Source organism: Myodes glareolus, chromosome 5, assembly GCF_982192425.1.
Source record: "Myodes glareolus chromosome 5, mMyoGla1.1, whole genome shotgun sequence".
NCBI classification, from domain to species: Eukaryota; Metazoa; Chordata; class Mammalia; order Rodentia; family Cricetidae; genus Myodes; species Myodes glareolus.
The window spans coordinates 83051481-83075966 of record NC_142030.1 but is presented as its reverse complement, the minus strand read 5'-3'; the positions used below and the strand labels follow the sequence as shown (position 1 = coordinate 83075966).

Here is a 24486-nt window from a genome sequence, read left to right as displayed (position 1 = left end):
CACCATATCTCTTTTGTTAATAAGGTCAACCTAATTTTGTTATTTTGCTGAAAGAATATAGTATGAAACTGCTTTGAAAATTCATGTCTCTCTACCCTTTGATTAGTGCAGACCTCAAGCAGATGGTGGTTAACGCACTATCTCACAACTGGTCAAAGTGCTGAGTACCTTTGTCAATGTAGTGTGCTTAGCAATAATGAGACATCTGTCTCACATCCTCTCCCCCAAGGCCCTGGGATAATCATGAAACAAGGAGCCTACAGATTTTAAGAGCAAAAGGTTGGGGAAGACAAGAGCCAAACACTGTGTCTTCTGCACATTGCTTCCATACTCATGAACTCACAGTACCTAAGATAACTGGCACTAGATCAATGAAGTATAACTAAGTGTAACTAAGGAGGCCATGGATACTAGATAGCTTCTGTTTGAGATAAAGAGATGTGATCTAATGCATGACCACATGCACACACAGGAGATTATATTGACAGCACAAATCATAGTCAATGAGACATTTAAAAAGAACACATGAAATAGGAAGGAATTATAGAAGTGAAGGTGAGTCTGGGAGGAGCTAAAGGGAGGAATCGGAGATGAATATGATCAAAATACACTGTACGACACTCTTAAAGAAGTAATAAAAATATATAAAATTAATAAAAATAAATGTTTAATTGTATCTATTTCTCTGCTAATGATAATTAGTATAAAAATAGTGAGAAGAGAAAAATTCACAATAAAATTTGGAGCCTGAAAAGTTCAGCAAATTATGCCAATTTTCCTCTATTCCATGTAGTATTGCCTTCCTACCACTAAGAGGTGCTCTTTCACTAGGACTACATAACCACAAATCACTAAAGCTCTAAGTTGTTCTGTGATGCTGTGATGATTTTCTCAGTACCATTAGTACATTTTGTTTAAAATGATCGTAAGCCTCAACAAGCAAACAATGAAATTGATATATATATCAGACAGTATTTTGCTTTAGATAAAGTCATCATCCTACAATTAAGCCGTCATTTCTAATAATAGTAATATCTAATATGGTATATTAATGTTGCATTGAATAACAGTTTCTTCAGGTACCGTTAATGAGATTTTGGCACTCTCTTAGTTTATTGTCTCAAAGTTACATGCTTATTGTATCTGTTCTATTTTCCCCCAAAGTGCTTAAAACACCTTTACCTTACATTTTTATTTATTTATATGTAATAATAAACATGATAGTACTTGGAGGTTTTCTTGGACTTTCTGAAAGGTGACTGTAGTGATATTTCATTTGTATTTTAATAAATAAAGCTTCCCTAAAAGTCAGAGAGGAAAACAACCCGACTGATCAGCCTTACAGACCGGGCAGTGATGCTATACCCCTTTAATAGCAGTAATTACACTACTTTGGCATAGAAACCAGACTGTAGTTGTGTATACCTTTATTACCAGCCCTAGAAAGGAATATAAAATGGGAGGAGACAGCTCTGATACACAGTCACATTCTGAGGATTCCAGAATTTCCCTTTTGAATAGAGGTAGTGGTGAGAGCATGTGGCTGCCTGGTTTGCTTTTCTGATCTTCAGGTTGAACCCCAATATCTGTCTCTGAGTTTTTAATTAAGTGTGTTACAAGTGACTTCTTCAGACAACTGTTGTTCTTACTTGGTTGAGTGTTTTGAAACAGAAGAAATATTGCTCTGTAGTCGAGTTCTGGGGCACCGGAGCTAAGTACTGGTCTCACAGTTTGAATATGGTTTTCAAGGGCTCTACAAACAAGAAATGAAATATCGATGTTATATATCCTTCTTTGCACCATTGATATGAGTTGTAGATCAAATGCACTGTCATGTGAAATGTTTTAAATACTACTTGGCATATTGTAAGTACATATAAAAAGTTGTCCATGATAATTTCTTCTTCATTTCTACTTATATACTTTGAATACATTTAGAACAAAAGAATTATAATTAACAATATCAGCAAGCATCTTAGACAATATAAGCAAGATGATGTATCTTTTAAGTATGGGTAGGCCTTTCCAGAGAGATAGAGCTGAAATTATGAAAGTCAGATCCATAAATGAGCCCTTTTTTGTAACGCACAACTGGTTCTAAACTCTACAGAAATTTGAAATGAAATTGTAAAGTTTAATGCATTTCCCTCAGCAGTTTCTGGAGCTTGCCTTTGAATTTCTGCAGAGCCAATAGATATATCTAAGCATGCTTTTACAAAACGCCACTTTTCAAAAAGTAGGCACAGTGTGTAATTACCTCAGCATGATATTTCTTTGGTAATTGCAGATAAATTGATAAAAATATCTCAACTACTAGGCAAGCAGGATATTGATTGCAATTTGCTAGGCTATAAGAAAAAGTGATTTTTCTCTCGTTTTAATACAAGTACTTGCTTGTTTGATTTTATGATAAGCACAGACCTATTCAATCAGCAGCTTAAAGTCTTTATAAAAAAATCACATGATGGTAAATTCTTAAGATAGTCACTGTATATTCTTGTATTTGCCTGCTCATTATTTTCTGTTCAGCAATTTCCACCCAAGCAGCATATAAAACAGAGTTCTCTATTGGTGTGTTTTATCAATACATTTCTGAAATGTAGTTTGGAACTTCAGAGACTTCTTTTTTGAAAGGAAAATAAGAACTTCACAAATCTTTCCATTCAATAACTTTTTAACCACATATATTCACAAATATATATGTGTACCATGAATTTTTGGAGAGACTCATTTCTGTTTGGTTTTCACCTTTTACTTTTGGTTGACAGTTGTCTTAAGGAAACCTGATTAAAACTTTATTTTGAATTAAAGCCATGACTTTTGTAATTTTCACTGCGAGAGGTGCTATTTGAAAAGTGTTGGGGTTTGCCTAATTATTATTGATCATTTCATTCCTCAATTGATTCAAAAGAAATCTGCATGCTATTATAGTTCACAGATATTTATTTGAAATGTAGCAATGTGAAATCCATCTAGCTCTAATTATAGGTTACTTTCCCTAGGCAGAAAGGCACTTTCCTCTCTAATTATACAGTTTTTGACTCATCAAAGATATTTTAATAAATACCCAAGTAAGGGAGTAAAAGAGTGAGTTACTTTATGGGTTGCTTTAAATTTAAGGAAGGGAGCTCAGACAGTGATGGTATTGGTCTATCATACAATTCTTTGTTTTTTGAAAAATTACAATTAATTTTGGGGGGCATGGATCCAAATCAAGTCCTAAGTTTTGACTGTAAGATTCACTACCAACAGGACTATCTTAACAACTCTTGTTTTTATGTTTTTGAACTTCAGCCAGACAGCTTTCCCTAATTATGGATATTCATTCTCAATCTAAAATCTAATGGTTATGACTCTTGATCAAGATAGCATCAGTTTGCTGTAGGGAGCTCTATTTATGTAAGCAAAAGCAGTAGTGAGCATAGAGGAAAATTAATGCTAATTCATCAAGGCTGAACAATGTACATTTCACAATATTTTATTCTATTCTGAAATCACTTTACATTCCCTAGAAATCTGCTGACATTTTAAGAACTTTCTGGAGATGTAAACAGGGTGAGAATATAATGATATTTAACAGTGGGAAGATGGAACCACTGCAAGCAGAAAAAAATTAATAATGCATAGAAATTATAATACTATCAAAATTCCCACCTACAGTCCAAGCTTTCCTACAGTTAGACTTTGTTAAAATATCCACTTCTAACTCCAAAACTCTAAGAAAGGACATTTAAAAAGTCAATAGTGAAGAATTATACACAAGAAAAAAATACATGCAATAGATAAATGGTTCTAGTTGTATTGAGGTATGAAAAGATTTAATCAATTAGTTGACACAATTTATAAAATCTGAAATTTTGAGCAAATTCAGATGAAGTGCCATATAATATAATATATAATAGAGGATTTGACAGCATAAGGAGATTAAAACATACCTCTCTGTTTCTCCCTCTCTCTCTCTCTCTTTATCTTTCTCGCACACAGACACACACATATACACACATACACACTTGATCACTATAATGATTACAAGTAAAGATATTCTTGCTTTATGGCTCACACACAAGGGATCCCTAGGGAGATAACCTATCTTCCATTGTAGGATTTTCCGCTTATGCTTTCTTTCATTCCTGTGTGCTATTCACTTTTATTGAAGACTCTTTTTTATCTTATTACTAAATGAAAAGATTCAAGAAATATTACAACAAGTTCCTGACCTCTTAAGTTAAGGTTCTAATACAAGTAATACTGATGTAGGCTGTGACAAGGAGTGTCAGGCCCTTTTCTTGATATGTCCTAGGTTTCAGTGATGTAAAAGAAAATTGAAGACTAGCATAAAAATCTTTTATTTAAAAAGTGTAATACAGACTGAGTAGTAGTACTAGAAGGCCTTCCAAATAAAGAAATTGTGACTATGTTGAAAAAGGTGAGGGAATTTTTAGGAGCTTAGCAATGTTAGTTAAGAGGCCTTACTAGGGAGTTTCTTCTTCATTGTCTCCTCCTTAGGCGGAGAAAATTAAATTAAGTATTGAGCTTGAATAAAGACAAAATCATGCACCAAATGTGGCCGAAGTCAGAAGTCATGATCAAAGAAATGCATTTTTTAATATGTCCCATTGAAACCAGAAAACGGTGGTGCACACCTTTAATCCCATCACTTTGGAGGCAGAGACAGGTGAATCTCTGTGAATTTGAGGTCAGCCTGGTCTATAGAGAGAGTTCCAGTACAGGTTCCAAAGCTACAGAGAAATCCTGTCTTGAAAAAAACCAAACCAAAACAAAAATGTCCTGATAGAACAGCACCATGTACAATCATGTAGAATCATCCTGAATTGGAGATTTTATGGAACTTTTTAATTATATTGTGGTTTTGAAGCTAGTTGAGAGCACGCGGGATGAAAATATTGCTTCCAATTCTGATTGGAGAGAAAAAAACTAGGAAGTTTAATAAAAGGGTTTTCTGTTCTCTCTGATTTCTGACTCCTTACTTAATTATTCCTTATCAGTAGACCTTATTCCAAGCTTTGTTTCATTGAAACACATCCTTTAGATATAGGACATTAAGAATGAGAGACCACAACTTGTCACTAGAAGAATTCTTTGGTCTTACAGAGTGGTGATGACACTGATAGCGCCAGTTCTGAACAACAGAAAGTTAGTGTCTACTCAGACCCCTTCATCCTTTATTTATCCCGTAAAAAATACGGGGTAAGTGTCTTGTTCTTTAAGAGACAATGAGTCATGAAATGCACATGCCTTTTCAAGAATATGGAAGCCACATTGTGTTTCATTGAGAATATTAAAATATAGGGAATATCTCCATTTTATCATGGGTGTGAGAAAGAATCAGCAAACCCCAAACTCAAAACACTGTTTTGATCACTAAACCATAAAACTATTCTTTGTTTTTTAAATAATTTTTCTTTTATTTTTAAGATTATAGTTTAATGGGGCTGGAGAGATGGCTCAGTGGTTAAGAGCATTGCCTGCTCTTCCAAAGGTCCTGAGTTCAATTACTGACAACCACATGGTAGCTGACAACCATCTGTAATGAGATCTGGTGCCCTCTTCTGGCCTGCAGGCATACATGCAGAAAGAATATTGTATACATAATAAATAAATAAAAATAAATATAAAAAAGATTATGGTTTAATTATATTATTTTCCTCCCATTCCCTCCTCACCAATCTTTCCATGTACTGATCCTGGCTCTCTTTAATATTCATGACTTATAATAATTTTCTAATTATTATTGTGTGCATATGTGTATTTGTATGTACATATACAGCCCTAGAAATAACATGCACAATCCTGGCTCACCATTTGGTATTTGAAAACCAATTGGTGTGCTTTCCTCTGGAGAGAACTGTTTCTCAATCTCTCAGCATTAATTATTTCCCTGTAGTTCTTTGTATAGGACTGAGATCTCTTGGACTTTCAAACCCTGCAAACTTTGTTTATAACAAATGGGTAAATGTTAAGGAAAAAGTGAGACTGTTTTTACCATTTTCATTCCATAATTGGTAATTTTTTTCAGTTTAAAAACATTAGTGTTGTGTTTAGTATGAAAATGGCCTCCATAGTTTCATATATTCAAATTCTTGGTCCCTAGTTGGTGGACATCTTTGGAAAGGATAGGGTGGTACTGCCTTGTAAGAGGAGGTGTGTCGTTGGGAATGAACCTTGTGTTTTCAAAAGCCCACAGCATTTCCATTTGGCTTTCTTTTTTATGCCTGATCATGCTTATGGATCATATGTAAGCTCACAATTATTGCTCCAACACAATGCCCCCATTTACTTTTGTCTTGATCATGAAGTATTGTCCAGACAATAAAAAATTACAAAGACAATTATTATTTTTATATTTTGTTGGAGCATTAGTTTATAGTAATATAGAGGATTATTTAATTTTGATATCATACAACACATGATATTTGATGATGAAATTTATGGAAAATACTTTGTGAGATTATCTATTTTTTCTATTGTAGCAAATACTAGGATAGCAATTTAGTTTTGTAAGCCTATTGCTTAATTTTAATCTTGTTTAAGTTAATATAAACTAAAGGTTTGCATTAATAAATTGATGTAATTACGTTTTATAAGAAGAGTTTCATTATTCAGTATACAAAATGGCTAGTAAGGTTATAACCGGAGTGTATTAGTCAGCTGTCCTTCACCCTGATAAATAACTGTAGCAACCATCTTTAAAAGAGAAAATTTTGCTAGGAGACTTAGCTGGAATCATTTTTTTAAAATATTTATTTATTATGTATACAATATTCTGTCAGTGTGTATGTCTGCAGACCAGAAGAAGGCACTAGACCTGATTACAGATGGTTGTGAACCACCATGTGGTTGCTGGGAATTGAACTCAGTACCTTTGGAAGAGCAAGCACTGCTCTTAACCACTGAGCCATCTCTCCAGCCCCTTAGGTGGAATCATTGTTGTAAATTCTTGGGAATTTCCCTAACACCAGGTTTCTCGCTAATCCCATAGTAGCTCTCTCTATCAGGATCTCTCTTTCATTGCTCTCCTAGTCTGTCCCTCTCCCCCAGCAAACATCCGGTTCTCTTATGTTCTCATCTCCCATCCCCTTCCCCTTTCCGACCCCCTTCATCTCCAGTTTACCCAGGAGATCTCATCTAAATCCCCTTCCATGCATCCCTCTTAGGTCCTCCTTGTTACCTAACTTCTCTGAAACTGCGGTTTTTAGACATGTTATTCTATGCATTACACCAAATATCCACTTATGAGTGAGTATATACTGTGTTTGTCTTCTTGAGTATGGGTTACTTCATTCAAAATGTTTTTTTCCAAGTTCCATCTATTTGCCTGCAACGTTTATGATGTCATTCATTTTTACAGCTGAGTAATACTCCATTGTATAAATATATCACATTTTCTTCATCCATTCTTCAGTTGAGGGGACTTTAGTTTATTTCCAGGTTCTGGCTATTACAAATAATGCCGCTATTAACATAGTTGAGAAAATGTTCTTATAGTATAAGCGTGCATCCTATAAGAATTTGCCAAAGAGTCATATTGCTGGGTCTTGAGGTAGATTGATTCTCATGTTTCTGAGAAATCACCATGCTGATTTCTAAAGTGACGGTTAAAGTTTGCACTTCCACCAGCACATCCTCTCCAACATAAGCTGTCCATAATATTTTTTTTATTTTGCTCTTTCTTCCTTTCTTTTAATAATTTTATTGACCTATACATTTTTCTCCGCTACCCTTCATTTCTTCCCCTCCCCTTCTTTTATCTCCGATGACCTCCATACTCGCAATTTTCTCATAAGAACTTGTCTTTTTCTCTTTCCTATATAGATCCATGTATGCCTCTCTTAGGGTCCTTTTTGTTGTCTAGGTTGTCTGGGGTTCTGGACTGTAGGTTGGGTTTTCTGCGCATTCTTTCTAGAAGCTTCTGATGAGGGAGTACATTACATTTGTCTTTATGGGTCTGGGTTACCTCACTCAATATGTTTTTTTTTCTAGATCCATTTAGTTACCTGCAAATTTCAAGATGCCATTATTTTTTTTGCCGCTGTTTAGTACTTTATTGTGTATAAAAGCAGTTGACAAGTGTGAATAAACTCATACTGATCTACCTATTATCCCATGCAATATTATCCCATGCCCAACCTGGTCCAGCAAAATTGTACTATACATAAATATATCTAAAACAAACTAGCATAGTGTTAGACTCCCGAAGTTTGAATCAGCCCAGCTAATTTGTGTTGAGACAAGTTTTATTCTTGCCTCTTGCAGTTTGTTTCTCTGCTGGTTGTAGCATTTATAGGAACTGAAACATTCTTATACCTAAGGAGAGCAGAGAAATTCACTTTACTTGTCTTGGAGGGCATGCTCCGGTTACCAAAAGACTTCTTTTTTTCTGTTTTATATGCTTCATTCTCTCTCAGCCTAAAGACTTTTTATTAGACCAGAATCCTTATGGGTCTTCCAGACCCTGATGGTACTTCAATGAACACCAAGTCATTAAAATGGACTACATGGGGGATACTTAAGATTCAAACTGTAGCAACAATTTTTTTTTTGGTACTAAAGAATTTTATAGAGACTAAATTAAAAATATTTAGTAATTCCAAAGGAGATATATCATTGTCTGGTAGTCTATTAATGAAACCAAGAACAACAGTATTATCTTTTTGTTTCGTTTTGTTGTAATTTGAAACATATAAGATAACACTAACAGAACAAATAAGAGCAAATTCTGGCACAGGTAGGTGTATTCCCTTAGGGAAATCAAAAATCTTTTTATCATTCCATTTCAAACTGTTTCTGTGACATAAAGTACATGCCATATTTATTGTGATTATTTTTGGGGTTTTGTTGGTTTTCTTGTTTGTGTTTTACAAAGAGAGGGAGAATATGATGTTGGGTAGGCGTGGGGAGATCTGGGCAGAGTTGGGGAAGAGGAAAGAGCAAATAAAGTTTTATTTCATGAAGAAAATTTAAATAAGCACTTTTAAAACAGAAAAAAATATCCCCAGAAATGACAGCATAATTCTCCTGATATGACTACGTGAAGCACTTTAAATAATTTTCAAGAAATCAGTGAGAAAATAATTATAATACCCATTTCAGATTTCCAGAGCAATGATAAAATTAGCAAAAATATCTGTTCAATTGAAAATGTATATTTTAAAAGGGTGCATGACCCTTGAATGAAAGCAGAAATTACTTTCAAGTATTAGAATAACTTAATGTTTTAGAAAAGGTTCATAAAATTGAAACTTGAAGGATGAGATAGAAGAACTTATGTCAAGAATAATTGAATCTGAGTACAGGCAAAGTATTCCAGACAGAGGAAGCTGCCTACATAAAAGCTCTCAGTGGACTCAAGTTCAGTGTGTCAACAACAATAAAAACAAGCAATGGTATGGCTATCTTATGGAAAATATAAGCACAACTATAATGTAATGACTATGAAAAAGTAATAAAAACCAACAAATTTATGTATTTATTGTCTGTTTTCTATTAATTACCATGTACATATTTTAAGTAATATGGAAATTAGTAACTACTCATAATTTATTTAGAGACTAAGGTCCAGAGTACACAATAGCTGAAGCAGTTCACAAGATAATACAGGGCAACATTTTGATTTGAACCCAGAGCAAATGGTTGCACATTATAAACATTGTATCAGATATGCTCAGTCAGCTGAAGCAACATGAAGCAGGACTGGTTTGTCAAATGAGGAATTTTATCTTCTTGCCCTAAAGGAAATAAAAATTCATTGAAGAGGTTTTAAAGATCATCCCAAACTAATACTATTGTAAAATTGCTATTCTTTTGTAGTAGGGAGAAGCAAGTGGAGAACAGAAGGTATGACTAAAATGGAAAGAGAAGAATCTATAGCCATACAGTCACAGATGATAGAGTTTAGTTTGAATGAATAGTGATATTAATGTAGACAATATAAATGTCTTTCAAGGCATGCCAGAAAGTGTTTGATCTGAGTCACTTATTCATGAAAATACTGACTTTGCAATTGGTATGATATATGAATCACACTGGAACTCTATATTTACAGGCTGTTTTCTAAGGGAGGCATGAAAACATCAGTTATGGATAAGTTTACTGAGAAAAAGAGCATATATTATAAAAATTGGATTATAGAATAAGATTGTATCTGTTCATTTAACGTGTTTAATAGAAGAGTCAAGTTCTAAGAATGAAGAGTTAAAAAACTTAGAATATAAATATAGACAATGGTTAAGCAAATCAGGGTATTTAAATTTTTGAAAGAAAAAATTAGAATTTTGAAAACTGTTGCGGCAAATCAGCAACGTAAAGTTTTCCTGCTATTACATTATCTCAGATTTAATTGATAATATGTCAAATTTAGATTATATAATTTGAGGTATTTGATATTTCATGTTTGATATTTAAGATGTAATGTGATAGCTCTTACTACATACTGTAATGCATATTACACAAAATTATATAACATGTAAGTACATACCCCCATACAATGATACCTCATCAGCAACAGACCATATACTTACTGTAATAGAACTGAAGAGTTATTTTCTGGGGATGGAGAAGCCATAACAGCTATCAGTACAGTAGATTATTCATGTGTTTGTGGTGAAGCCAGTTGAAACAGACCTTCTATACTGCCTATCACAGACAATTACAGCACATCATTATATATAGTAAGTTTACTTATAAAAATGAAATGGTACATCTTAATCACTCAGTGAAATTTAGCTCTTGATTTGATCAAGAAGTTTCATTGAGTGATTAAGATGCACTTATGATATTTGCACAATGTAGAAATCACCTAACTGATTATCCCATTATTTAATGATGAATGATTGTATCTATAATCTAATATAAAACTTAATTATTGTCATGTATTAAGCTAAATAACTGGAAACATAATCACAAATTAGATTTTTGTAGGGCTTCTGGTTAGACATACACTTTGAAGTTTAATGATGCTTATTCTTCTGTCAGAACAATTTATAAAAAATAAATATAGTTGATGAATTCACAAAGTTTATCAGGGGTTATTAAAGTAAGAAACAAAAGTAGGCTGTCATTTCAATATATTTTTATAAGAGGAAAAATAATTCCATGATGAGACTCAGCTAATTGATCATGGAAAGTTTCATTGTATCTGCCAGGGGAAGAAACATTAAGAATGAGTCAACAGCATTCACTGAAAGGAAGAAGCAGAAGAGAGGCCTATTTAAAGGAAACTTGATAAAAGTACCATGTTAGTTCAGGAATCCAACTATCATGTCTTCCTCTTGTTTTTGAAATGTTGGAGTCAATGACATTGCCCTAAAAGTACATCATGGGTAGTAAGTAGATTGCTCTTCAGAAAAATGAATGTCTTATGGCATATATAAAATTTAGGTAACTATACTAAGAAGATATTTGAGGGAAAAATCATAGAAAGGTATTGTTGGATTACCCTGAACACCGTTGATAAGTAAAGGAACTGCTTTAGGCCTATTAGAAGAACTATAGACGATCAGAGCTAGGCAGGAAAAACTAAGCTGAATATTGGGAGAGAGGATGTGGAGTCAGAGAAAAGCCATGTAGCCTGCTGGAGACAGATGCTGGGAACTTTACACTGTAAACCATAGCCATGTGGTAATACACAGATTAATGGAGATGGTTAAATGAATATGTAAGAGTTAGTCATTAAGAGGCTAAAGCTAATGGGCCAAGCAGTGATTTAATTGTTATAGTCTCAGTGTGATTATCTTGGTTCTGGGTGGTCAGGACGAACAAATGGCCTCCTTACTATAAAAAAGAATGTACGTTAACCATGGGTGAGTAGAGCTTTCTTATAACCATTGATAATTTGCTGTGAAACGTAAAGTAAGAGCTGAAATACCTGGATTCAAAAAGTGAGGATTACTGCCCTCAAGTAGGTTGCAGTCAAGATAAGTGGATAAATGAAAGACAGATGCCCCAAACACTACTGAAATTTGAGAAAGTAAGACTTTTAAAATATTCTTATATATGTAAGGGTACAATTGTGTTGTGAAGTGAGACTTTTAGTGTTTAGCAACTTAAATAAATAATTTTACCTGTGGTATCTGAATGACCATTAGTGAACAAAAACAGAGACAAAGGTCCTAGGACACTGAATCAACAGAAAATGAAACAAAACTCTATTATAAAAGAAGGAGTAGTGGTCCACTTCCCACCACCAGGCTCCCTGCTAGCTTTACCTGAAATAATTACACAGAAACTGTATTCATTTAAACACTGCCTGGCCCATTAGTTCTAGCTTTGTATTGGCTAAGTCACATATTGATTCAACCCATTTCTAATAATCTGTATCGTCACTTAACTGTGGCTTACCGGTATGAGTGTAACCAGCAACCCTCTAGGAGAGAAGAGCCATGGCATCTGCCTGACTCTGCTTTCTTTCTCCTAGCATTAACTTCTGTATTCTCTGCCCACCTAATGACTGCCCTATCAAAGGCCAAGGCAGTTTTCTTTATTCAACCAATGAAAGCAACATATAGAAAGAAGGACCCTCCTACACCCAAACTCGAATGAACCAACAAAAAAATTAAAAAAAAAAATTTCCCAGAGTTAACAGCCCAAGGGGGCAACCAAGGAATGTGAAATAAAAGAAACTTTTGTTCCAGTAAGCATATCTTCTGGGGAACTGACATCCTCTCTTGGTCTCTGTGAGTATTTGTACATATATGTGCACACATACACAGAGTTACAGCTAAAAAGCAAACAACCTATCAACCACCCACCCACCCACCCACCCACCCAAACAAACAAATAAATATGTGTTTTAAAGGTAACCATCCCAGTCTCGGAGGACAAAGGTAAAGTCACTGTTTACAATAGGACAAATTTTTAAAAACATCCCCAGTGAAGAATTGTTTGAAGATAGTATAGCACAAATGTTTGTGTAAAATAGCAAATATATTATATTTGAAGTTTCACAACTAATTATTGAATTACAGAAATTGGATGTAAGTACATTAGAGGGAACAAGACAAAATTTGACAGTCAAATATAGCTGAGAGTTGTTTAGATAAGGACATTTTAAGCTTCTAAAATGGCATAAACTCTTCTCATGCTTTGAAAGTAATTTAATTTAATTATTGACTCTCACATTCATAGCTGGAGTATCATCAATCACTATAGATAATATTTTTTCTGAGTAACTAAAACTAATTATACACAGCAATCTCTACTTGCTGAGACTAATCACTACACTACATTTAAAATCAGTCTGTTATGTAGTATCATGAAGGTCTGTGGAGTAGAGTGATTTTTTTCTTATGAACTTGTAAATTCAATGTTGATTATCCAAAATGTCATGCAGCAATATTAAGTTGCCATTCATATTCTTTCTTCTGAATATAAAAGAACAAAGCTTTGTGCATGTTTTTTGTGAATAATTTTATACTCACAGTATCTCATGAATATGTTCACTCATAGTTCAAGTAATTTTAAATTAGAATATGTATAAAGGAGAAAAATAAAATTTTTTATTAAAATACTTAACACTGGTGGGAGAGCTGCAGTGTCCTGTCTCTGTACCAAGGCTTATCCTGAGGTCTGTCTATAAGACACTCAATTAATTTCAGGGTGTGTCAACAACCATAGGGAAAGCCAATAAAGTATTCTTTTCTTGCTATATTCTTACAAAAACTAATCAATTAAAAACTGACAACTCATATTCATAGAAGATTAGAGATTAAAGGATTTAATAGATTATGTAATTTATTAACAACATTTAACAATGTTTAAGCTTCTGCTTTTCCCCATTAGTGATATAAGCAGCAGTCACTGGTTTTTACATCAAATCACAAATAAAAATCAAATGTGAGCATTATTTTCATAGCAAAGCCGTTTTCTCCATTTAGGTGAAAAGTTTAATAAATGCCAAAACACCTCTCCTTCATTACTTTTTCTATCTCTTCTTTACATACTTGTAGTTTTTATTATATTTTTAAAATAAATTCATACATTAATTTCTAAGGAATTTCAGGTATTTCATTGTATCTCCTAAGTTCCCAGTCCTGCATCAGTAGTATGCTAGTGTGTTTGTATTAGGATCAATAAATATCAAACCTCTATCATAATCTAATACAGAATTTAGTGTTTGAGAAGTGATGTAAAATATATGACATAGCTCTCCTTTAGGTCAAATAACGTACATTTTTAAATTGATGACTCTAATGCCATAAATTGTGTTATGATTTTTTTATTTAAACTTATTTAGTCATTTGGCAGGTTAAATGTAACTTAGGAATAGTACTGGATAAACAAATTCACAGAATGATTGTTCATTAGAATGTGTGTAATCTGATATTTCAAGTTAAAAATATTTTTACTCAATAATATTTCATAGATGATATTGATATTTTCTTTAGTCAACAATAGTTTCTTTCCATTACACATGGTGCTTGTTATTTATTTTATTTTAACTTTATTTTAGTTTTGTGTGGTGCTTTGGGGATACCCAACACAGTAGATGTGTAGAGGTCAGAGGGCAACATATGGGAGTCCATTCTCTCCTTCCCCTGGGTGATGTAATTCAGTTCTTCAAAGAGAAGGTCCCCATGCTTAAAACTGAGGTTTTGTTAGATGTTTTATGGCTGTATGGGGGAAACATTATCATCTTCAATGGTATAACTTCATTTAAATTATATGTGTGTGTAGATTGTGTATGTTTTTTTATTTAACATAGGAATGTATATGTGTGTATGTAAAATTGTATATTTTCTATGTATTTTAAGAAGAAAGCTATAATAGCATGTACCTCTCATACTTTTTCAAGTATCCTTAATGTTATTTATCCTTCAACACTTCCTTCATTCTCATCACCCTTGCTTTCCTTCCATTTTCCTTGTTACTCTCCCATTTGTCTCATTATTCCCTTCCTATTGTCTGTGTCCTACTATTACCCTCTCTAGGATTCCTTTCTCCACCCACAATAGACTGTTTACTTTCCTTGTTACTGTGGTTTAACTGTGTTATATACTCACATGTAAAGAAGCATAGCTAGGAAGCACAGTTAAGAGAGAACATACAGTGTTTGTCCCCCTAGGTCTGGGTTACCTCACTCATGTTCATTTTTGACTCATTCTAACCATCTACCTTCAAATTTTAAGGTTTCATTTTGATTTACAAATGACTCAAATCCCTTTCTCATATGTATCACATTTTTATTATCCACTCATAAGGACATTTTAGATGTTTCTATTTCCTAGCTATTGTGAATAGAATGTGAGTAATCATAGCTGAACAAGTGTTTGTTGGGGAGGACATTGAGTTCTTTTGGCACATGTCAAAGGGTGGTGTAGCTAGATGATACGGAAGATGCAGTTTAGATTTTTGACAATCCTCTGCATTGATTTCCAGTGTCTGTACCAGATTGTGAACAGATCAACAATTAATGAAGATTCTCCTCTTTTCACATATTCCTTAGCATTTATTAGCATTTGCTTTATTAACCATAAGTATTCTAATGGGGAAAAATGAAATCTCAAAAGAGTTTGAGCTTGCATTTCTCTAATTGCTAAGATTATTAAATACTTAGCAGTTTTACAAGAATTGTTTCTTCTATTTTTTGAGATGAATTTATAATTACAAAATTTTCTCCTTCCCTTTCTTTTCTGCAAACTCATTCATATAAACCTCTTTGTTTTCTGTCAACTCTAAAGCCACATATTTTTTAATTAAAATCTATCTATCTATCTATCTATCATATGTTTCATACACACATATATACACAATACATATGTGCACATTTATATATACATTTCAAACTACATATGTAAATATATAAATTATGATATAATATATTATATATTCCTAAATACATATCGATAAACTTCTTGGTCTTTTTAAATTAATTAATCAATTAATTAATTTAAAAATTTCCACCTCCTCCCCGCCTCCCTTTTCCCTCCCCCTCCCTTCTTCCCCTCCCTCTTTAGTCATAAGAGCAGTCAGGGTTCCCTGCCCCATGGGAAGGCCAAGTTCCTCCCCCCTCCATCCAGGTCTATAAAGGTAAGCATCCAAACAAACCAGGCTCCCACAAAGTCAGTCCATGCAGTAGAATCAAAACCCAGTGCCTTGGCTTCTTAGTCAGCCTTCATTGCCAGCCACGTTCAGAGTGTCCATATGTTTTGGGGAATGATCATAAAAATATTTCTTTGTCGTTTTTACTTCTATTTTTGGTAGTTTTACATTATGTAAAGGAGTAATATGCAGAACATTGAATGAAAAGAACAGAACCAAGAAAACAAATGAGCCCATTTAAATTGGGTATATTTATTAAAACTCTCTATATATCTCACATACCATAACTTAATATTGCTATTTATTGTACTTGAGGTTAAGAATATCTAGAAACATTATTTCTATTTCTGAAGGCCTATCATCATTTTGTACCTTTGTTGACAAATATAAATACCAAAGCATTTATGAAAGTGTTACTACTTTATTTAATGTCATATCTGATGTGGGATGCCCCTCTGTATGGTACAAATATGTTTCATTATCATTAATTAATAAAGAAGATTCTTTGGCCAATAGCAGGGCAGAATATAGTCAGGCTGGAAGAGATACATAGAGTAGGTGGATCAGAGAGATGCCATGTAGCTGCCAAAGAAGGACACACTGGAACCTTACTGGTAGGTCACAGCCACGTGGTGATGCACAGATTAATAGAAATGGGTTAATTTGAAATGCAGGAGTTAGTTAATAATAAGTCTAAGCTAATAGGCCAAATAGTGTTGTAATTAATGAAGTTTTGTGTGCTTTTTTGAGTCTCGGAGACCTGGAAATGAAATAGCAGTTTCTTTTACAAAATGGCATCCACTGTCTGGGGGCATGGAGCCACAGAAGACCTAAAAAAAAATAAGAAAATAAAAAGCTTCTAGACCCACAAAATCAGGAGCCAAGCACAGCTTTTGGTAGCTATATTTTCTTTCTTTCTTTCTTTCTTTCTTTCTTTCTTTCTTTCTTTCTTTCTTTCTTTCTTTCTTTTGCACATAGGTTCTCTTTGCTGACAGTGAGCAGAGGCAGCACTGCTTAAACATAAGGCTTACTTAATCAGTGTTCATAATAAAAACTGCATGGCTTCTTTGAATGTCAGCTTTCTAGTTTGTGCTGGCAGAATGAATAACTTTGATTTTTTTCAGGAGGCCGCACTTTTGTCTCCTGGGTGCTGGGAAGACCAGCTATCCCTGTTGTAGTGCTGAGGAGTTTTACCCAGAGAGGTGAGTGGGTGCTCACCTGGCAGGCCTGTCCAGGAAGAGACCATAGCCCCTCCCTCCTCAGCTTATATGGCAGGGTCTTCCCTGTTCCTCGGGACCCTTCCCTGCCCCCACTGCTGCCGCCCTTATCTCTCCTGGGTCCTGGAAATACCAGCTATCCCAGCTGCAGTGCTGAGGAGCTCTATCCAGAGAGTGCTGACAAGCTCTATCCAGAGAGTGCTGAGGAGTTCTATCCAGAGAGTGTTGAGGAGTTCTATCCAGAAAGTGCTGAGGAGTTTCATCGAGAGAGGAGGAGATGGGCAGGTGCCAATGCAAGAATTCCTCCAACATACTTCCCACAGGGCAGGAGACCCTGACTGCCCTTGGGGACAAAGAGGGAGGAGGAGAGGGAGGGGGGAAGTGGGAGGGCGTTGGGAGGAGGGGCGTAAATGGAAACTTTTTATAATTTAATAAAATTACTTTCAAAAAAAAAAAACCAAAAAAACAAAAGTGGGAATGGGGATAGGGGTATACCTCTGACTGACTCTGAATGCTTCCATGTGTAATGAAGTGGGTCCTGTTTTTCAGAATGGGCATGTGAGGATTACTTATGTGATGATGAAAAATTAAAGAGACATGATCTGTGCTGAAAAAAAAAAAAAAAGAATTCCTCCAACAACCTGAAAGGCAACATGACATCTCCTGAATCCAGGGAGCACGAAACTAGAAGAATTGAACACCCTACTCCAGAAGAAATAGAAGAAATCGACTCTAAGTGGATCTTTATGAAAATAATAGAGGAACTTAAACAGGAAGTGAATATCTGCCGTAAAGAAACGGAAGATAAGTATAACAAAAAGATTGAGGAAATGAGTAAGAAATGGAAGAGAAATATACCAAAAGTTTGAAGAAATGAGTAAATCCATAAATGAAATTCTGGGAAACCAAGAAAAAACAATCAAGCAGGTAAAGGAAACAGTTCAAGATTTGAAAACTGAAATGGAGTCAATGAAGAAATCACAAACCAAGGGCCGACTGGCTATGAAAAATCTAGGTAAATGAACAGAGACTTCAGAAACAAGCATAACCAACAAAATACAAGAGATAGAAGAAAGAATCTCAGACTCTGAGGACACCATAGAGAAATTAAACGCTCTTACCAAAGGAAACAGCAAATCCAACAAATTCTCATCACAAAACATTCGGAAATTGTGGGACACAATAAAAAAACCAAATCTAAGAACAATAGGGGTAGAAGAAGGACAAGAATTGCAGATCAAAGGTCCAGAAAATATATTCAACAAAATTATAGAAGAAAACTTCCCAAACCTAAAGAACGATATTCCTATGAAGGTTTAAGAAGCATACAGAACACCGAATAGACTGGATCAGAAAATAACATCCCCTTGTCATATAATAATCAAAACACAAAGCATTCAGACTAAAGAAAGGATATTGAGAGCTGCAAAGGAAAAAGGTCAAGTAACTTATAAAGGTAAACCTATCAGACCTACACCAGACTTCTCTATGGAAACTATGAAAGCCAGAAGATCCTGGATAGAGGTAGTGCAGAAAATAAGAGACCATGGATGCAGGCTCAGACTACTATAACCAGCCAAGCTATCGTTCACTATCAACGGAGAAAGCAAAATATTCCAGGTTAAAAAAAAATTTAAACAATACATAGCTACAAATCCAGCCATACAGAAAATATTAGAAGGCAAATCACAACCCAAGGAATCCAACATTTCCAACACTGCCTACAATAACTCAGACATCTAGTGACCCTTCACAAGCAAAACTCAAAGAAGGAAAACACACACACTCTACTACCCAAAAAAATGACCGGAGTCAACAACCACTGATCATTAATATCACTTAATATTAATGGACTCAATTCACCTATAAAAAGGCACAGACTTAGAGATTGGATACGAAAACAGGATCCAACATTCTGCTGTTTAAAAGAAACACACATCAATCACAAAGACAGATATATACTCAGAGTAAAGGCCTGGGAAAAGGTTTTCCAAGCAAATGGACCTAAGAAACAAGCAGGTGTGGCCATTCTAATATCTAACAAAGTTGACTTCAAACTAAAATTTATCAGAAGAGATAGAGATGGACATTTCATACTCATAACAGGAACAATTCATCAGAAGGAAGTCTTAATCCTGAATATCTATGCCCCTAATATAAAGGCACCCACTTATGTAAAAGAAACTCTTCTAGAACTCAAGGCAGTCATCAAACCACACACAATAATAGTAGGAGACTTCAACACACCTCTCTCACCAATGGACAGGTCAATCAGACAGAAACCCAACAGAGAAATAATAGAATTATTGGAGATATTGAATCAAATGGACTTAACAGATATCTATAGAACATTTCACCCAAATAGGAAAGAATATACCTTCTCTGCAGCCCATGGAACCTTCTCAAAAATTGACTACATACTTGGTAACAAACCAAACTTCCACAGAAACAAAAAAATATTAGTAACCACCTGTGTCTTGTCAGATCACCATGGATTAAAGTTAGAATTCAAAAACAATGCTACCCCCAGGAAGCCAACAAACTCATGGAAGTTTAACTGTCAACTATTAAATCACCCCTGGGTTAAGGAAGAAATAAAGAAAGAAATTAAAGTCTTCCTTGAATTTAATGAAAATAAAGACACAACATACTCAAACCTATGGGACACTATGAAAGTAGTGCTAAGAGGAAAGTTCATAGCACTAAGTGCCCAATTAAAGAAAACAGAGAAAGCACACATTGGAGACTTAACAGCACACTTGAAAGATCTAGAAAAAAAAGAAGCTGATTCACCCAGGAGGAGTAGAAGACTGGAAATAATCAAACTGAGGGCTGAAATCAACAAAATAGAAACACAGAAAACAATCCAAAGAATCAATGAAACAAAAAGCTGGTTCTTGGAGAAAATCAACAAGATCGACAAACCCCGATCCAAACTAATCAAACGGCCGAGAGAGAACATGAAAGTTAATAAGATCAGATATGAAAAGGGGGACATAACCACAGACAAAGAGGAAATTCAGAGAATCATTAGATTTTACTACGAAAGTTTATATGCCACAAAGTTGGAAAATGTAAAAGAAATGGACATTTTCTTTAGATAAGTACCATATACCAAAGTTGAACCAAGAACAGGTGAAAAATCTAAATTGACCTGTTAATCATGAAGAATAAGAAGCTGTTATCAAAAATCTCCCTACCAAGAAAAGCCCAGGACCAGATGGTTTCAATGCAGAATTCTACCAGAACTTCCAGGAAGAGCTAATACCTACACTCCTTAATGTATTCTACAATGAAGAAACAGAAGAGTCATTGCCAAACTCCTTTTATGAAGCTACAGTTACCCTGATACAAAAACAACACAAAGACACAACCAAGAAAGTGAATTACAGGCCAATCTCACTCATGAACATCGGTGTGAAATTCTCAATAAAATACTGGTAAATGGAATCCAAGAACACATTAGAAAAATTATCTATTATGATCAAGTAGGCTTCATCCCAGAGATGCAGGGCTGGTTCAACATACACAAATCTATCAATGTAATCCAGCATATAAATAAACTGAAAGAAAAAAACCATATGATCATTTCATTGGATGCTGAAAAAGCATTTGACAAAATTCAACACCCATTTATGATAAAGGTGTTGGAGAGACTGGGGATACAAGGATCATAACTAAATATAATAAAAGCAATATACAGCAAGCCGACAGCTAACATCAAACTGAATGGAGAGAAACTCAAAGCCTTTCCACTAAAATCAGGAATGCGACAAGGCTGTCCACTCTCTCCATACCTCTTCAATATAGTGCTTGAAGTTCTAGCAATAGCAATAAGACAACATAAGGAGATCAAGGGGATTCGAATTGGAAGGGATGAAGTTAAACTTTCGTTATTTCCTGACGATAGGATAGTGTACATAAGCCACCCTAAAAACTCTACCAAAAAAACTCGTACAGCTGATAAACACCTTTAGTAATGTGGCAGGATACAAGATCAATTCCAAAAAATCAGTTGCCCTCATATACACAAAGGATAAAGAAGCAGAGAGGAAAATCAGAGAAACATCAGCTTTCACGACAGCCACAAATAGCATAAAATATCTTGGGGTTACTCTAACCAAGGAAGTGAAAGACCTATTTGACAAGAACTTTAAGTCTTTGAAGAAAGAAATTGAGGAGGATACCAGAAAATGGAAAGACCTCCCCTTCTCAAATCCAAATGGATTAAAGACATCAACATTAATCTGTCCATTTTGAACCTAATAGAAGAGAAAGTGGGAAGTAGTTTACAAGATATAGGCACAGGAGGCCCCTTCCTAAGTAGAACCCCAGTAGCACAGACAATAAAAGAATCAATGAATAAATGAGATCTACTGAAACTGAGAAGCTTCTGTAAAGCAAAGGACACTGTCAGTAAGACAAAAAGGCTATCTTCCGCCAGGGAGAAGATCTTCACAAACCCCTCATCAGACAAAGGTCTGATCTCCAAAATATACAAAGAACTCAAGAAACTGGACACTAAATCTCTAATTAACCCAATTAAAAAATGGGGTACTGAACTGAACAGAGAATTCACAACAGATGAACTTCGAATGGCCAAAAGACACTTAAGGTCATGCTCAACCTCCTTAGCGATCAGGGAAATGCAAATCAAAACAACTTTGAGATATCATCTTACACCTGTCAGACTAGCTAAAATCAAAAACACCAATGATAACCTATGATGGAGAGGATGTGGAGTGAGGGGAACACTCATCCATTGTTGGTGGGCATGCAAACTTGTGCAGCCACTGTGGAAATCAGTGTGGCGGTTTCTCAGGAAACTGGGAGTCAACCTCCCCCAGGATCCAGCAATTTCACTCTTGGGAATACACCCAAGAGATTCCCTATCATACTACAAAAGTATTTGTTCAACTATGTTCATAGCTGCATTGTTTGTAATAGCCAGAACATGGAAACAATCTAGGTGCCCCTCAATAGAAGAATGGTTAAAAAAAGGTGTGGAACATACACACATTAGAGTTTTACTCAGCGGTAAAAAACAATGACATCTTGAATTTTGCATGCAAATGGGTGGAAATAGAAAATGCTTTACTGAGTAAGGTAACCCAGACCCAAAAAAGAGGAATATGGTATGTACTCACTCATAAGTGGATTCTAATCATAGTCTTTGAGTCTATAATTTGTGATCCTAGAGAAGCTAAATACGAAGGTGAACCTGAAGAAAATCATATAGTTATCCTCCTGGATATTAGAAGTAGGCAAGATTGCCAGGCAAACATGGGTGCATGGGGGGTGGGGGGTGGAAATAAGGGAAGATGGTTAGGGAGAGAGGAAAGGGGGAGTATTGGGGATGGCTTGGGGGAATGGGAGGGGGGAGGGAGGAAGGATGGTTATGGGAGCAGGGAAGTTTATATCTCATCTAAGGGAGCCATTTTAGGGTTTGTAAGAGACTTGATTCTGGAGGGGTTCCCAGGCCCAAGGAGGGGTTCCCAGATTGTTCCCTGGGCAGCAGAGGAGAGGGTGCCTGAACTGGCCTTGGCCCATAACCATACTGATGAATATTTTGCATGTCACCACAGAACCTTCATATGGCGATGGATGGAGATAGAGACAGAGACACATTTTGGAACACTGGACTTAACTCCCTAGGTCCAAATGAGAAGCAGAGGGAGGGAGATCGTGAGCAATAAAGCAAAATCAGAGGGTGCCTCCATCTGAAGATGGATGGAAATAGAGACGGAGACCCACATTGGAGTACTGCAAGTCAGGACCGCGAAGGGTGCGTTCACCCACTGATACAAGGGGACTGATCGAATGTGAGCTCACCAATGCCAGCTGGACTGGGACTGAATGAGCAAATGATCAAACCGGATTCTCTGAATGTGGCTGACATGGGGGCTTTGACTGAGCCCCCAAAGTCCAAATGAAGACTGAGAAGCCATTGACAATGGCACTCGGTCTTGTTTCGTCTGCATGGACTGGCTTTTTGGGATCCTGGCCTGTTTGAATGCTCACCTTCCTGGACCTGGAGGGAGTGGGGAGGAACTTGGATTTCCCACAGGACAGGAAATTCTGACTGCTCTTGGGAATGGTGAGGGAGGAGGAGAGGGAGTGGGGGGAGCGGGAGGGTATTGGGAGGAGGGGAGGAAGTGGAAAGAGTGTTTTCCGACACTTGAATAAACAAGTCTAATGGAAAAAAAAGACTTTAAGACAGATAATTATAGCTTTCCTTAGTTATGATAAAAGATAAATTAGATCCAAATCTTCATTCTCACAAAGATATAATACATGATATTGCATTTTCTTTAATTTTGCCAGATACAAATAAACTAAATATTGTAACTATAAGCCTTTCTGGAAACTGTATTTTTATATGTAGTTTTCCTATGTTAAAGTTAAAACCTTCTGTTTTATTTAGACAGAAAAGAGGAAATGATGTGGGATTTCCCTTAATATGCTGTGAATATGTTTTATTGCCATTGGTTAATAAAGAAACTGCTTCAGCCAGTAGAATGGCAAAATAAAGGTAGGCTGGAAGACATATAAATAGAGAGTAGACAGATCAGAGAGACACCATGTAGCTGCTAAAGGAGAAGTACATGACAGAAATTTACTGGTAGGCAACAGATTCAGGGTGATACACAGATTAGTGGATATGTGTTAATTTAGGATATAAGAGTTAGCTAATAAGACGCCTGAGCTAATAGGCCAAACAGTTTAGTTCTGTGTGATTATTTCGGTCTAGGAGGACGAGAATGTTTATACAAATCTTCTTTCTTGCAACTATCAATAAATTACATTTTTACCACATTTAGCAGGGTTATAATTTGTCAAAGGTCTATGAGTTTGCTTTTATATTTCTTTATATTTTTTCTTTAAAAAAATCTTTTTGTTTTTATTTTTCTTTATTTTGTTTGTTTGTCTAAAAATCTATCTTTAGCTTTATGTTGCTTGAGTGCTTTTAGAATGTAGAAAGAAAATATGAATAGACATGAGAATAGCCAGACATTTTAATTATTAATAATAAATTACTATAATATGCTTAGGTACTCTGATAAGTTTAATAATTGCAATTTCACATAAAATTTCTGAAGTTGAAGACATAAAAGTTTGGCTAGTTTACATTATTACAAGAAAAATCAGAAATCACTTGTAATAGGAGCTAAATAAGGGTTACATGGTATAATTCCCTTACTTTGTCTCTGGT

The 24486-nt window shown here is 35.2% G+C and overlaps 1 long non-coding RNA gene across 1 annotated transcript in view; it reads right to left on the bottom strand.

The window, feature by feature from the left end:
- Window positions 1-1410: 1410 nt before the first annotated feature.
- LOC125398332 (uncharacterized) overlaps window positions 1411-24486 on the bottom strand; it is a 35255-nt gene continuing 12179 nt past the window's right edge. The window contains exon 4 of the long non-coding RNA XR_015737812.1: window positions 1411-1753. This is a non-coding gene — a long non-coding RNA (uncharacterized LOC125398332). The remainder of the gene's footprint in view (window positions 1754-24486) is intronic.